Source organism: Polypterus senegalus, chromosome 11 (genome assembly GCF_016835505.1).
Source record: "Polypterus senegalus isolate Bchr_013 chromosome 11, ASM1683550v1, whole genome shotgun sequence".
Taxonomy (NCBI): domain Eukaryota; kingdom Metazoa; phylum Chordata; class Cladistia; order Polypteriformes; family Polypteridae; genus Polypterus; species Polypterus senegalus.
This window is the reverse complement of record NC_053164.1, coordinates 64,443,174-64,460,409: the sequence shown is the minus strand read 5'-3', so window position 1 is coordinate 64,460,409 and position 17,236 is coordinate 64,443,174. Positions and strand designations below refer to the sequence as shown.

At 40.8% G+C, this 17,236-nt stretch overlaps 1 protein-coding gene across 1 annotated transcript in view; it reads left to right on the top strand.

The window, feature by feature from the left end:
• The window catches only part of LOC120539093 (gastrula zinc finger protein XlCGF57.1-like), a 149,861-nt gene that overhangs the window by 28,446 nt on the left and 104,179 nt on the right, over positions 1–17,236 (top strand). The window lies entirely within an intron of this gene.

Genomic DNA, 17,236 nt, shown 5'->3' with positions numbered 1-17,236 from the left:
ATAAAGACACCGCAGCGAAGAATGGCCTTATACAGTATGGGCAGCCAGTCAATTACATGGGAGGCGTGGTGAGTTGCGCAGCAGCCTTACATATGAATATGCTAAGTGTTGACTAAATAGAAGTTGAAAAGATATATTTTTCAAATGTGATCGCAATTCAAACTTTCTGCGTTAACCGCATATTTTTTCATACGTCTCAAACCAAGGGGATGTGAGGCTAAAATGAATCGGGAAGCACACGTACATACTCCGTACATCCCCTCCTGGGAATCGAACTTTGGACGCCGCCGCTAGAGGCGAAGGCTCTACTATTGCGCCACAGCGTGTGGTTTGTCTATTTGAGCGTAGCAGTGTAATTCGGTTTTTGTTCAGCACTCTTTGGAACTGTTGCTTTTTGTCTGCGCACTGCGTCAGTTCACGTGAGCCGCTGAATATGGTTTTATATGTCACTCGCTCGCTTCTAATTGTTTCGCTGCCTTCTTAATTATATAATGTATGTTTTCTTCATCGGTTTTTGGAGTTCTTCCTGGTTTTCTACGTACTGCGTGATTACGTGGGAGGCGTGATGATGTCACACGAAACTCCGCCCCTCCGCGGCTTTCGAGCTCAACTACATTATTACAGTATATGCAGAAAAATAGCTTCCAGTTATGACCATTACGCGTAGAATTTCGAAATGAGACCTGCCCAACCTTTGTAAGGAAGCTATAAGGAATGAGCCTGCCAAATTTCAGCCTTCTACCAATACGGGAAGTTGGAGAATTAGTGACGAGTCAATGAGTCAGTCGGTGAGTCAGTGAGGGCTTTGCCTTTTTTTAGTATAGATTAAAATGATTGAATGTTAATAATACAAACCAGGAAGGAAAACCTACAATTAGATCTACGTCATGGTAACATGAATTTGATGAACGTATACTGACAGGAATCTATACAAGTTACTAATTCCTTTTCCTCACTCAATACAATGCCCTTGGTTGTTCTCTTCCTACCATCTTTTGAACAAATAGCCTTTTGCTATCATGCATGCAAATGACCTGCTGCAAAAAGCATGTAACACCAAATGTTGATTGGTATTGCAAACTTGTAATGTACTGACTGATGTGCATGCAGATGGGCAATGGCACTGGCTTTTAAAAAAATAATGTACGGCACTTCTTTGATTAAAAAAATGAATATACATACTCCCAGTCAAGTTTAGAACACCTCAGGTTTTCCAGTTTTTCTTCAAATTTAATCGGTTCAATGAATGACCTAAAATGCTGAAAGGGTAAGCAGTAAACTGCCAGAACTTTAAATTTAAAGTATAGGTTAGCAAAAACTGAAAAAAGGAAATAATACAAATCAGGGAACAACTAATAGGCTACAAGCCACAGGTGTTCTGCAGCAACGGAGCCTTGCAAGTTGAAGCAAACAGTTTGCACAGGTGTCCCAACTTCTGTTGAGTACTTAAAAACACTATGTGTGTCTTAAAGCAGAGTTGGAACAGTGTTACTACACTATCTTCCAGCCCTAGTCACTAACACATTTACCGTGTACAGTGATCCCTCCTCGATCATGGGGGTTGCATTCCAGAACCCCCCGCGAAAAGTGAAAATCCGCAAAGTAAAAACCATATGTTTATATGGTTATTTTTAGATAGTTTAAGCCTTTATAAACTCTCCCACACTCTCTTAGAAACATTTCCCGCACAGTTATACAGCATAAACCTTTTATATTCTCTTAGATATTAAGTAAGATTCGTTGGAATTATGTATGTAAACAAACTGTTTATATACTACGCACAAACATACGTATCGTATATCATTGAGGAGTTTTATTTAATACGTAATACAGTTTTAAACACATTGTAATTGATTAGGTAATTCTTATATATATAATTTGATACTATCCGTATGTCTGGTGTTCGTGTCAATACCCGTATGTATGGTGGTCACGTCAATACCGCGACTCGATACAAGTTAGAACCATGCAATGGGACTTTGTCTCTGTAGTTGAACATAACGTGGCACACGCAGACGCAGTATTGCATGATTGGCTAAGAATGTTCGAATGCTTCAGTGACGCAGCTGGATGGCCGAGTATAGTAAGTCGGTGTTGGTTTGAGCAGATAACAGTAAGTTCGGTTGGTTTTTGGAACGTTGGCTTGGTGGGGCGTACTTTCCAGGACTAACATCGTCAACTGACTTAAACCCTTTGACAGCTCCGGAACCGTAAGTAATTTAGAACATATCCCCATTTGCTTGGTATGTCGAAATCTATCTTTAGGCAGTTCGGTTTTGGCATCCGTCCTTCTGACATCTATTGGCAAACTTAGTAACAATGTAACAACGGTCATTGTTTAAATTTTAGCTGATCCCAGATCTAAAATGAGTGACAATCGCAACGCAGCCAGAAGAGCAGCGGCCACGGAAAGGATGCGTAGGAAACGAAGTCACATGACTGACGAGGACACCGAACCTTTCGATAATCCGATGTATATGGTTTGGGATTCTATAGAAACGGTCGTTGAACCAAATGTCAACATTGTGGTTGACGTTAATCAACCATGCACCCGTCGGGGACTGGCAGGACATGATCCGCCACGCCAACATAATTATTACTCTGACTCGGATTAGAGTCGGAAAATACGGTTTGTTTTGAAAATTTGTTTGCCGGAAAAAATCAAATGAGCTCCGCTGAAGAGCTGAGTTCACGTCTCGCAGCCCCGTTTAAACAGGAAGCTCTAAATAAATTTATAAATACGTAAAAAATTTATAAATAGCAATAAATACGTACAATGCAAGAAAAATTGTATAAAATGTTTGTACAGTTACACTAAGCGCACGTACATGTACTAAGTACGTAGAAAATTAGTTATGGGTACTCACCAACAATGACACGACGACTTGTCTGATAACGATATGATAAATGTTACTGTACAACAAAGGAGAGCGTTACAGCTCTTCTAAAGGAGCCTCTTCAGGCAACTGTGTAGCACCGCCATTGTGGTCTGGAGTTTCTTCTTCCATTGAAGGCGTACTAGGCGGTGTTTTGCGGGTAAGGAACATCGTGTCAGGCAGTTGCTGGTGCTGCTTTTTCATTTGTGTAAGGAGGTTTTTATACACTTCCGTGGCATCGTCAAGAGCATTTCTAAATTGTAAAGAACGAATCATTTGCGGGTCTCATTCTTCAACCGATATCTGGAGATCTTTTGCTATTCGTAGAACGGTCGCGAGACGCTTGAGAGTTTGGCCGGTGTTGTCTTCCTGTGCTGGGTCCTCCCAGGAACTTAACTGCGTGCTCTGATTGGGTAGCTTCTTGGCCATCCGCCAATAAATAGACCCATTGTCCGTAAAAATCCGCGAACCAGCGAAAAACCGGCAATATATATATTTGGATATGCTTACATATAAAATCCGCGATAGAGTGAAGCCGCGAAAGTCGAAGCGCGATATAGCGAGTGATTACTGTACCCCCCATTAACAATCAAAGTAAGAACACATTCCACCTGATTAATTTAATTTTTAATAATTTAAACCCCCTAAACCCATAATCGTCACCCATAACATCAAGTGAAATTCAGACAAATGACTTGTTTTATTATACACATGAAACAAGATGTACGTTTACTTCTGATATATCTTTACTAGGGAGATGTGCCCACGGCTGCCTATGGCGGCCCAGTTCCCCTTCGACAGCTTCCCTCGCTTGCTGTCGGTCCAAGGTGGAATTTTTTTGTTAAATAAAAAAGTATAGCTTTTTAAAATATTTCACACATGGAAGACCTGGGATTCTAACCCATGATCACCTTATTGCGGGGCAGCAGCTCTACCTCTGCATCACCAACATTGCTTGTTCAATCGGCAACACACAACTGAACCACTACTGTTCTTAGCAGATTGGATGTATATAATGTGTTTATTTATTTATTTTGATGTATGCACGTTAAATTGGTTTTAGTCACATTAGAGTATAATTGTTGTATTCTCCTAATGAAGGCAAAAAAAATTCTATATAGATGTCTGCTGTATGACGTACAGTGCAGAAAATAAGGGTTGCGTGATTTAGCTAACCTTTTTATATATAAACAGAAGATAAAGTAATGATAAAGAGCCAAAGAAGGGAAATTTATGAGAAGAGAATATTGTGGAGAGAGGTATCATGGCCCATAATACTAAAGCTCTTTTTTGCAGCATTATGCATTCTACCAGTTGGCATTTCTATGAGGTATAATTTATAGTTTTGTTTCTTGTCGCTAAGTATTATCGGACACAATCATTTAAGATGTATTGATCATCCACAAACATTCATTTCACCTAACAATTTTGTCGTGTTTTTGAAATGTGCTGATGCCATATGTACTTCAAACATAGCTCAGCGAATAAGAATTCGAAATGCCAAGCTGACATGCGAAGTGGAAAACAGCCCCTTACCCCCAAGCACGGGTCGAAGCGCTAAGCAGACATGCACACTGGTTAATGAACCGTCGAGCGCGGTTCCAAACACTGAGCCGATATTTGCAGTTAAGGGATGCTTTGTGAAGCCTCAACACATTTGAAGGCATTGCCTAACATTCGACACTTAACCGAATAGTTATATTTTGTCATTTGTATTGACATTACAGCTTCAGTTGATATAGTTCATAGACAGACTGAAACGACAATTCAGGTAGTTGCTGACAATTCATTATTGTTCTTGTGGATTGCTGCGATTTCCTTTGTCTGATACATAGTGGCAGATATTTTATCATATATCAACTTTATATATATATATATATATATATATATATATATATATATATATATATATATATATAAATAAAATAAATAAAAAGATTAGGTAATTCGTGCAACGTTTTCATGCAACACTCAATTTTAATCAAAACCATACGTCATGGTATTTATCTATATATATTTAGGAGAGTACAATGATACTCTTGTGTCAATGCAACCAATTTTAACATGCATATGTCAAAGAAAATAAATTGTATACATCCGCTCTGCTAAGAACAGTAGGAGTAGTTCAGTTGTGTGTAATTAGTTGATTAGCCCAATTAGCTGGCTCAGTGGTGTCGCTGCTGTCTTGCAATTAAGAAACCATGGATTTGCGTTCTTCATCTTCCCCTTTTAGAAAGATTTTATATATACTCAGCAAAAAAAGAAACGTCCCTTTTTCAGGACTGTGTATTTCAACAATAATGTTTTAAAAATCCAAATAACTTTACAGATTTTCATTGTAAAGGGTTTAAACAATGTTTTCCATGCATGTTCAATTAACCACAATCAATTAATTAACATGCACCTGTGGAATGGTCGTTAAGACCTTAACAGCTTACAGAAAGTAGGCATTTAAGGTCACAGTTCTAAAAACGCAGGACACTAAAGAGACTTGTCTACCGACTGTGAAAAACACCCAAAGAAAGATGCCCAGGGTCCCTGCTCATCTGCGTGAACATGCATTAGGCATGCTGCAGGGAGGCATGAGGACTGCTGATGTGGCTAGGGCAATAAATTGCCATGTCCGCACTGTGAGACAGGGAGACAGGAAGGACAGCTGATCATCCTCGCAGTGGAAGAGCCCGGATCTCAATCCCATTGAGCACGTCTGGGACCTGTTGGATCGCAGGGTGAGGGCTAGGGCCATTCCCCCCTGAAATGTCCAGGAACTTGCAGGTGCCTTGGTGGAAGAGTGGGGTAACATCTCACAGCAAGAACTGACAAATCTGGTCCAATCCATGAGGAGGAGATGCACTGCAGTACTTCAAGCAGCTGGTGGCCACACCAGATACTGACTGGTACTTTTGATTTTGAGCCTCCCTTCATTCAGGGACACATTGTGAAACATTTTTAGTTTATGTCTTATGGTGTTGACTCTTTTACTGTTCATACAAATATTTACACATTAAGTTTCCTGAAAGTAAAAACAGTTGAAAGTCAGAGGATGCTTCTTTTTTTGCTGAGTATATATAAAATATATATATATATATATTGTGGCCCCCGGCCGGGCTCCCAGGAGGACGTGAGGAGGGCTTGTGCCTCCTCCAGACCGCGAGGGGGCGTCCATCCTGGTTCTGTTGGGGGCCACGGGTTGAGGGCATGGAAGCCCTTCCCTGTAGGGGCCCGTGGTCACCGCCAGGCGGCGCTCGATGCCGGTTTATCCCGGCGGTTGCCGGTCGGGCTGGAGCCCGCCGGGACGCTTGAGGACCGGAGGAGGGCGAGTGCCTCCTCCAGACAGAGTGGGGGCGCCCGTCCTGGTTAGGCAGGGGCTCGGGTACAGGGCTTCAAGCCCAGCCCTGTAGGGACCCGTGGCCACCGCCAGGCGGCGCCCGGTGCCTAATTATCCCGAAGCCCGCACTTCCGCCACACCAGGAAGTGCCGGGGAAGATTTGTGTGGCACCCGGAGAGCTGCCAGGAAGACAGCCGACACTTCCGCCACGCTGGGGCGTGGCTAAGGACGGAACACCTGGGGCTCATCCGGGAGCCTTATTTAAGGGGCCGCCTCCCTCCAGTCATTGGTGGAAGTCGGGAGGAAGCGGACTGAGCAGAAGGAAGGACTGGAGGCGGCCAGGAAGGCACAAAGGACTGTGGGCCTGGACTTTGGGGAATTCGGTGCGAGAAGGCACTGGGGGTGCACGTGAGCAAAGACATTGTATATATTGTACATAATAAACAGTGTGTGGAGTAAAATATGTCGTCCGTCTGTCTGTGCCGGGGCCAGCGTTCACAATATATATATATATATATATATATATATATATATAAAATAATAGCGAACAAAGCGAGCTATTGAGGGATGGTTGGGCTGCCCACCGTCGACCAGTGGGGCACACATCCTTAGTTATTTATTATATGTAAAAAGTGTCATTGTGAAACATATTTAAATTCATATTTGAGTGTTTGGAGATACTGGTGTCCTCCTCAATCTGTGTAGAAAACCATAAACTACTGTTCCGAATGCTTAAATGTGTCTTTTCGTTTCTGATTGCTTCACGGCACTATAAATAGCTTCAGCCAGTCAGTGCTTTCCAAACATTCAGCAGGACGATGTGAGCCTTCATTGTTGTGGCTCTTCTTTTTATTTATTTAGGTTGAGTTATTAGACGATTTACTGAAGTGCTGTTTGAGTTACCGTTTAGTATAACAGGTGGCTTACTTAGTTCTTAAATCGATATGGAAATACACACACAAGCCTCCTAAATTATATACTGAAATCCCCACATTTCCAGTGTCCATTTTAGGAAGTCGTCGTTTTTACTTGTTCCTGTTATTATGCATTATAACTCCTCAGTGCCGCGTGTCATATGTCACAACTCGCGAGTCCTGCTTCTTTGAGAGTCTGTCTTATTTTCTCTTTACGCAAACATTTTAAATGGAGTGTTTATTGAACTGACTGTAGCAGACTTGTCAACTTGTTAAAATGACTTCATTTCTATGACATTGACAATTAATCATAAAATAAAAAATCAAGGAGGCTGTGAGTTTGTGTGGACTGTGGTGTTTTGTGCTTTGCTGCGACTTTGTCTCTGTACAGAGAGTGCGTGACGTTAACAATGCATTCTGTCCTCAATGACAGCTCACAAGCTTTTTTAAATATTTCCTAAAAGCCACTGAGTCTGTTTCTTTATTAATACCTGTTTGACCATTTTTATTTAATCAGAATTACTGTAAGCATATTACCCATATTCATTTCCTGTGTAGATCTGTAACGTTTGGTGAGATTAAATAATAAATTAACAATGCAGTTAATAGGGTGTTGGTTATAATTAACAGAACTCATCGTTTATCTGAAATGTTCTCCTTTTGTGTTTTTTACGTTTGACAATGGAATGCTTCAGTTTACAGTCGATTTATTCCACTTCTGTAGGTATACAGGTTGGTCCAGATCTAATTGTGCAATTATGCAATTTTCATTACGCTATAACTTAAGTTTATTACATAGAGAATTCACAAAAAATTATTTTTGTTGCCGATAGATGGCAGCACCTGCCCTACATTCGTTTATTGCAAGATATTTCGAACAATTCTTTTGTCTTGCATTGTTTTCCTGCATTGCATTAAAAGTTGCATAGTTAGATCTGGAGCACCCTATACATTGTCGATATTCTCCATTGCGTTTACTCCCCCCCAGTGTTTGCCAGTGTAACTGAGGGATGGCAGACAAGCTCACGTAATGGGAGACAAGGCACCTGCCAGTTTACTATTATTAGTGGACACGTATGTAGAGGAAATGTGTCTTATTTTATGTCTATGAAAGGAAGGACGGTAAAGCCTTGAATGAAACTCAGTGTTGTTGCTTTAGGTAACAAGACAGGTTAAGGAGTAGGGAGCATTGAATGTGACAGTGACTGCGGGGGATTGTGGAACTGGAAGATGGTTTAAGAATACAGAAACGACAAAAGCTTAGTCTTTCAGTAATTCTATTTACATCAATGATTTTCTCTGTTGTGCTGCAGTTCGGAAGATTGCTTATTTAACACCCCAGCGCAGCCTTTGATAAGATGCATTCACAAGGAAAGGATGTTGCTGACAAAGTCAGATGCTTTTTTGAAAGTTTGGCTCCAGATGTGCTTATCCAGCTGCTCCTTCTTCTCAGTACTTGAGTGATCTTTACGTTCACCTCTGGATAAATTCTCAAAGTTTCTTTACAGCTTTTTTGTCTCATTAACGCAGACTTTCCAAGGCTTTCCTAAAATTGCAGAAGACACTGTTGATGGCGCTGATTCTGTTTTAAAGACAGTTGTGATTAGTTATGCAGCACACGCTTTTACTCACATTGCTTTTTGGAAATCAATAGTACAAATCAGCAACAGATCTGGGAATCACTGAATAGTAAAAACGTTTAATGAGGAGTGTCTTGCGCATATACTGGTGTAATGACCACGTTGGCTTTAGTGAAGAATTTCTTAGCCTCTCTGATATGATCGACATGGGGTAGAAGAGACGTCATATTATTACGATACGTGCTGCCTTAAGCCAAATATGCTCACCAATTTGTTGCACATTCTACTGTAGGTGGACAAGACTCTACACCAAGAAATGAGATGTCCAGTGTGAATCTTTCATAATGTCTTTTAAATGTATTCGTTAACTTACATTAAAATATTACATACAGTTAGGTCCATAAATATTTGGATAGAGGCCAATTTTTTCTAATTTTGGTTCTGTACATTACCACAGTGAATTTTAAATGAAACAACTCAGATGCAGTTGAAGTGCAGACTTTCACCTTTAATTCAGTGGGTTGAACAAAACGATTGCATAAAAATGTGAGGCAACTAAAGCATTTTTTTAACCCAATCCCTTCATTTCAGGGGCTCAAAAGTAATTGGACAATTGACTCAAAGGCTATTTGATGGTCAGATGTGTTCAAGTCCGTCGTTATGTCGTATCAATTAAGCAGATAAAAGGCCTGGAGTTGATTTGAGGTGTGGTGCTTGCATGTGGAAGATTTTGCTGTGAACAGACAACATGCGGTCAAAGGAGCTCTCCATGCAGGTGAAAGAAGCCATCCTTAACACTAGAATTACCAGAGCCTACGAAAAAACTTGTAATTCCGTCCCACCTTAAATCCCTTCTTAAAATCGTTCACAGCTCTCCACCAGCGTCTTTTGTCATCTAAATGTGCTGATAAAAATCAGGCTGCAAGCAGCCGGCTATTCCATACCCCACCGACTTAGAACGTACACAAACTTCTCCCAGCTCATGTCTTGATTGATTATCTGGGAGTGAAGTGGAGTTTTAGAGTGGAAATAATAGATCATTATTTGGAATACACGCATTTCACGTGTGTTCTGTTTCTACAGTAATCCGTGTAAACACATTTTTAAAACAGAAACGTTTTTCATATTGTAGTAGTAAATGATAAAATGTAAGAATAAACTATATAATGTATGAAGCCTGAAGTCCAAATATCAAACACTTTCACAAAAGGTACAAATAGAACAGAACAAGTATGCTTTTATTCAGAAATATAACTGCAGAAAAAAGCCACCTTAGCATGCCATATTGACACATACATACTACAACTGCCATGGTAGCAGTTGACCGCTGACCAGTATTCAAAAGGTCATGAGTTCGATCCCACATGGCTCAGTTTTGAGAAGTAAACTGCTCTTATTCTTAATATTTTAGAATAAAAACACGCATTTGATTTCATTGTGTAACAGCAAATGTAATTTATGATACTTGTAAAGGTTAGTTTTTTTTTATTCACTTTTCATTCTCAGTCTCAGTCGTGTTCAGGATCCTTCCCTACCCCCCATCTGAGAATGCTGTTTTCACATAAAGACGCGATGTAGCTCTGCAGCGTACTTGTGACTGCATTCCCGTACCAATGCTTGCGAACTGAAGTGCCTGCGTGCACCTTTCGTGGCATTATACGTCTAATTTTTTGAGCATGCCCGTGTCGCTCAAACACAGGAACATATGTTGGTGTACAAGAATAACAAACATAGTGCAGTTTTATTCTAGACTATAAGTGAAGAAAAAATAAAGCAAGTTACAGTAGGCGGTTGAAACGACAGCTTGTGTGGTGCAATGCTAAGAACTGCTGATTTCCGATCCGTGCTATATAAAATCATCACATTCAAATATTAACAATTTCCACACACCCTTCCTACATTCACGACATGTGTACTTGTTGCAGTGTACACATCTCTGTGCTATGGTTCCTATTACACTGAATGAGCACCTGACATTGTACTTTCTTCCCTATATAAATAACATTCGAGTATAGCGCGTCTCCAAATAAATCACATTTGAGTTATAGCGCGTCTTTATGTGAAAACAGCATTGTCAGATTGGGGGGGGATCGTGAACGCGACTGAGAGAATGGAACTGAATTTATTCAGTGCAGCAGTTTCAACGCACAGTACATGCAATATTATTTGAAAACGAACAGCGTCAGATGGGGCGCATATTCAAACCCGATCTGACGCTGTTCGTTTTCAAATAATATTGCATTAGTGCGATGATGTTTTTACATATATTGTCTCTTTCATTCATCTTGCGGTTTGTAATCAGTGACCGCGTGTTTTTTTCCCCGATCTTGCCAGTCCTCACATGTTGCTGTATGGTGCTGTTTCTTTTGTACTCCAGGACATGCAGAGGACAGAATAGTACAGAGCAGTAAGTTCAGCGCTATATGCAATCAGACAGACAGACATGCAGAGAAGGCACTAGATATATAAATAAACAGGGAAGGCACTGTATAATAGATATATAAAAAACAGCTAAGGGGATAGATATATAATTTTATTATTATATAGGAGATTCCCTGTCTGCCTATCATATAGTGCCTTTCTTTCCTATCTATCTATATATCTATCCCCTTAGCTGTTTCAGTGTAATAGGAACCATAGCCCAGAGAGATGTGTACACTGCAACAAGTACACATGTCATGAATGTAGGAAGGGTGTGTGGGAATTGTTAATATTTGAATGTGATAATTTTATATAGCACGGATCGGAAATCAGCAGTTCTTAGCATTGCACCACGCAAGCTGTCGTATCAACCGCCTACTGTAACTTGCTTTATTTTTTCTTCACTTATAGTCTAGAATAAACGTGCACTATGTTTGTTATTCTTGTACACCAACATATGTTCCTGTGTTTGAGCGACACGGGCATGCTCAAAAAAATAGACGTGTAATGCCACGAAAAGTGCACGCAGGCACTTCAGTTCGCAAGCATTGGTACGAGAATGCAGTCATAAGTGCGCTGCTGAGCTACAGCGCATCTTTATGTGAAAACAGCAGTGTCAGATTTGGGGGGTAGGGAAGGATCCTGAACACGACTGAGACTGAGAATGAAAAGTGAATAAAAAAAAAAAAACTAACCTTTACAAGTATCATAAATTACTGGCTGTTACACACTGAAATCAAATGTATGTTTTTATTCTAAAATAGTAAGAATAAGAGCAGTTTACTTCTCAAAACTGAACCATGTGGGATTGAACTCATGACTTTTCGGATACTAGTCAGCGGCTGATGCCATTATGCTACCGTGGTAGCTGTAGTAAATATGTGTCAATATGGCATGCTAAGGTGGCTTTTTTCAGCAGTTATATTTCTGAATAAAAGCATACTTGTTCTGTTATATGTGTACCTTTTGTGAAAGTGTTTGATATTTGGACTTCAGGCTTCATACATTATATAGTTTATGCTTACATTTTATCATTTACTACTACAATATGAAAAACGTTTCTGTTTTAACAATATATTTACACAGATTACTGTAGAAACTGAGCACACATGAAATGCGTGTATTCCAAATAATGACCTATTATTTCCACTCTAAAACTCCACTTCACTCCCAGATAATCAATCAAGACATGAGCTGGGAGAAGTTTGTGCACGTTCTAAGTAGGTGGGGGGATGGAATAGCCGGCTGCTTGCAGCCTGAGTTTTATCAGCACATTTAGATGACAAAAGACGCTGGTGGAGAGCTGTGAACGATTTTAAGAAGCGATTTAAGGTGGGACGGAATTATGAGTTTTTTCGTAGGCTCTGGTAATTATAGTGTTAAGCTGCGAAAACAGAAAAAACCCATCGAGAAATTGCTACAATATTACGAGTGGCAAAATCTACAGTTTGGTGCATCGTGAGAAAGAAAGCAAGCACTTGTGAACTCAGCAACGCAAAAAGACCTGGACGTCCACGGAAGACAACAGTGGTGGATGATTGCAGAATCATTTCCATGGTGAAGAGAAACCCCTTCACAACAGCCCACCAAGTGAACAACACTCTCCAGGTCTTGGTAGGCGTATCGATATCCAAGTCTATCATAAAGAGAAGACTGCATGAAAGGATATCCAGAGGGTGCACTGCAAGCTGCAAGCTACTCATAAGCCTCAAGAATAGAAAGGCTAGATTGGACTTTGCTAAAGAACATCTCAAAAAGCCAGCACAGTTCTGGACAAACATTCTTTGGACGGATGAAACCAAGATCGACCTCTACCAGAATGATAAAGGCAAGAAAAAATGATGGAGAAGGAAGGCGTGGAACAGCTCATTATCCAAAGCATAGCACATCATCTGTAAAACACGGTGGAGTCAGGCAGTGTGATGGCTGCCAGTGGCAATGGGACACTCGTGTTTATTGATGAGGTGACACAGGACAGAAGCAGCCGAATGAATTCTGAGGTGTTCAGAGACATACTGTCTGCTCAAATCCAGCTAAATGACGTCAAACTGATTGGGCGGGCGTTTCATGATACAGATGGACAATGACCCAAAACATACAGCCAAAGCAACCCAGGAGTTTATTAAAGCAAAGAAGTGGAAAATTCTTGAATGGCCAAGTCAGTCACCTGATCTTAACCCAATTGAGCAGGCGTTTCACTTGTTGAAGACTAAACTTCAGACAGAAAGGCCCACAAACAAACAGCAACTGAAAGTAAAGGCCTGGCAGAGCATTAAAAAGGAGGAAACCCAGCAGCTGGTGATGTCCAGGAGTTCAAGACTTCAGGCTGGCATTGCCAGCAAAGGGTTTTCAACCAAGTATTAGAAATGAACATTTTATTTCCAGTTATTTAATTTTTTCAATTACTTTTGAGCCCCTGAAATGAAGGGATTGTGTTAAAAAAAATACTTTAGTTGCCTCACATTTTTATGCAATCGTTTTGTTCAACCCACTGAATTAAAGCTGAAAGTCTGCACTTCAACTGCATCTGAGTTGTTTCATTTAAAATTCATTGTGGTAAAGTACAGAACCAAAATTAGAAAAAAATTGTCTGTGTCCAATTATTTATGGACCGAACTAACTATTTTTTAAAAAGACCTTTTTTCCCCCCCATGCGCGAGTACCACCTACGTGAACCGCAGAATTTGAACTCTCATCAGAGTGGATGGAGAGAGAGAGAGAGAAAAAAGCTGCCTTTTACGCTTTGATCCAAAGGGGTCAGGCAATGTACTGGCTGACCAAATCGGCTTCTGCCTGTGCAGATGTCCGGAACATCACGGTGCCAGCGTGCCTCAACATCACGTGACAGGCTCATTTGTAACAAGCCTCAAAGCAGCGCCTCGAACACTCGACGCATTGTCAACATGTCAGTATTGAGCAGCCCATTAGTAGCCCCCAGGTGCAGCATAAAAGGAGCCACCTCACTTCACTTGGTGAGCCAGAGTCTGGAGGAGGAGTGGAGGTGAGGAGAGAGAAAAAAAGAAAGGATTGTGTACTTATTGTGCTGTTTAGACTGTGTGGTAGAGAGGACCAATTGGGAAAGTGTTTCCACTCATAATAAACATGTGCTGCGGGCAACAGTTGTACCTGGTGTCTACTTGTGTCGGGTTTGGGCGGCTGGAGCTCCCCTGTCTGGTCACAATGTATGTACTGTAGTTGTTCTGTTTCAGATTCATTGTCTCGATTACACGGTACAAAGATATTTCTGTTTGCCTCGAAGACCAAGCACCAACAATGTCATCTCTTGTCCGGTGCCCGAATCTCGCTGCATAGCTATGGAAAATAAAACACAGATTGGCTCCAGCTAACCCTTGAAGCCGCCCTGGATAAGCAGGTTAGGAAAATGGATGGCTGACTGACAAATATTGTAACTTTGCTGACATATTGCATTCGCTCGAAGATCTGTCACCCACAATACTAACTGGCATCCCCCCATTCAAATGACCAGCTTCAAGGATCTCATTAAGGAAAAAACCTGCCACAGTCTGCAAAAAATTCCAAAAATCTCTACAGTGGAACCTCGGTTCACGACCATAATTCGTTCCAGAACTTTGGTCGTCAACCGAAGCAGTTTCCCCCATAGGATTGTATGTAAATACAATTAATCCGTTTCAGACCATACAAACTGTATGTAAATATGTAAAAATATGTAAAGATTAAGCACAAATATAGTTAATTACACCATAGAATGCACAATGTAATAGTAAACTAATGTAAAAACATTGAATAACACTGACACAAAACACTCAGGCTCCCTTCTCAGCTACACGACCTGACTCACTCGCGCTCTCTCTCTCTCTCTCTCTCACGAGCGCGCGTATATACACACACACACACACACACACTCCCCCCCCATCCCACCCCCATCCCTTCCCTGTCAGCTGCTCGCTCGTGCTCTCTAATCTCTCTGTAGCACGTGCTCGCGCAGCATTTGTTTTAAAAAATGAGTTTTAAGCACAGCAGAAAAAAAAGGAACATCGACCAAATCCGAAGTGCATTTAAAAACCAACTCACAAGCAACCAAAAAAGAAAGATTGCAGGAGATCACGCTATTAAACTTAAAGCCTGATCGCTGTAAACACTTTTTATAAAATGAGTTTTAGGCACAGCGGAAAAAAAGGAACATTTGAAAAAAGAGAAAGGTAACATTGCACCTAATCGCGCTATTACAAACTCCATCTGCAAACACTTTCATGAGTTTTAAGCACAAGGAAAAAGCGAACATTTGCAACAAATCGCGTTATGAACTGAAAAATTAACTTTTGAAAAATCCGTAATACAAAAACCACCAAGAAAACTAACCTTGCATGAGTCGAGTTCTGGCATGAAGTGTTTTCTCTCTTGTGGTTTCTGGTGCTTTTAGCTGTTTAGCTGGTGGGAGTGAAAGCCTCATGCAGCCATTTCAAAAACAAAGTTCTTGTGACCCAACCCTTCATGTTTGCTGGCAGTCTGGCTTTGTTTACATTGTGCTGCTTGAAAGCAGGAGGGTTCTCAGATTGGTAAATGAGTAAACTGATAAACAGCTTTACCACCTCTTGTAATTTCTTTCTTTACTTATTTTTCAATTTTCTTCAAAACTTTCTTCTCACCACTCTTCACTTGCTTAGAAGCCAATGGAAGGAGAACAATGAACAGAGCTCTTGCAGCGGCTTGCTCGCTTTTTCTCTCTCTCTCTCTTTCTTTCTCTCTCAGGCTGGGCGGATGGTGCGCTAGCACTTACTGGCTGCAGATAGGCAGGCAAACACGTGCTCGCTCGCTCGCTCGCTCTTGCGCTCTCTCTCTTTGTCTCTCAGCGCAGGCAGGCAAGGGAAACTGGCTTGTTCGTATACCGAGTGTGTGGTTGTGAACCGAGGCAAAAGTTTGGCGAGCTTTTTGGTCATGAACCGAGTTGTACGTGAACCGGGACATTCGTGAACCGAGTTTCCACTGTATAGGGTATACCGGTACTGGAAAAGTGCTGACTAACCCCAAGTTTAAAACCGTATGGTCCTAGCATTTTGATATCTTTGGTGCCGGAAGTAAATGTAAGGCTTTTGCTCAATAGTCATGTTCATTCTTTTTTTTTTTTTTTCAGTGATCTGTTTCTTTCTGAGGATTTTGCCGATTCAAGATTGTGGATTTCATGTCGCTTTGGTGTTTCTGGCATATTAAAGAAGTTGATATTTTGTAGCATTTTTCTGTGATGCCATCTTTGTTTTCTTACAAGGATTGTCCATTTTTGGGGCCATTGAATCTATTATGGTCATGGTGGTCTTAACCAGTCTTCTGAAGGCCGTGCAATGTTTCTGCCATCATTTTGGTGATGGTGTTAAATTCAACCCTTGCATTTTCATGGTATCTGAAATTGTGGACAAATCCCTACCTTTGTGCATTTTCAGAAAATAAAAAAGTTTCTTTCTGATTTTTTTTTTTTTACGGTTTAGGAATTCTTTGCTCCGTGCCTACATTTATCAAGCATCTCAGCATTACTCCTAGGAATTGCACTAAAAGTCCGACTAGGATAAACATCAGAGTAGGACATGAAAAGTGTTAAAGTAGGAGTGCGTTTTTGAGGATGCCTGACGTCACCCTGTGCTGCACAGTGGCATTAATTCAGATGCTTTGATGATTTCCAAGGAAACCACATTACGTTTTATAGGTTTCTAATACTCACTCTAAGGCTTCATCATAAAGATTATTATAATAATCAAGGGGACATGATTACATTCAAGTAAAAGGCTTATGTGCTGAAACAGCCACTGCGCTGGCACATTAAGAATAATACCATAACGACCACCGACATTGAACGACCGAAACACGCTGACGGAGGGTTAAGGCCTGTTTAGTAAACAATGACGGATCCCCAGCCGTTCTTTCAGAACAATCACCTTGCCACTGTTTTGCTCAAGAGGGCTCCCTTATAAGGCCAATGATTCAATCGGGGGTAAGCGGAGGTGATGTCAGTTTTTCGATGGATGCATCAGTGAAACTGCAGTGATTTTTTAACCTCATTTTAATGAATTATTTATGGACACTTTAACCATGATCACTTTGATTTTATGGATTAGTTAGTTGTTTATTAGTGGAGGAACACAGCAC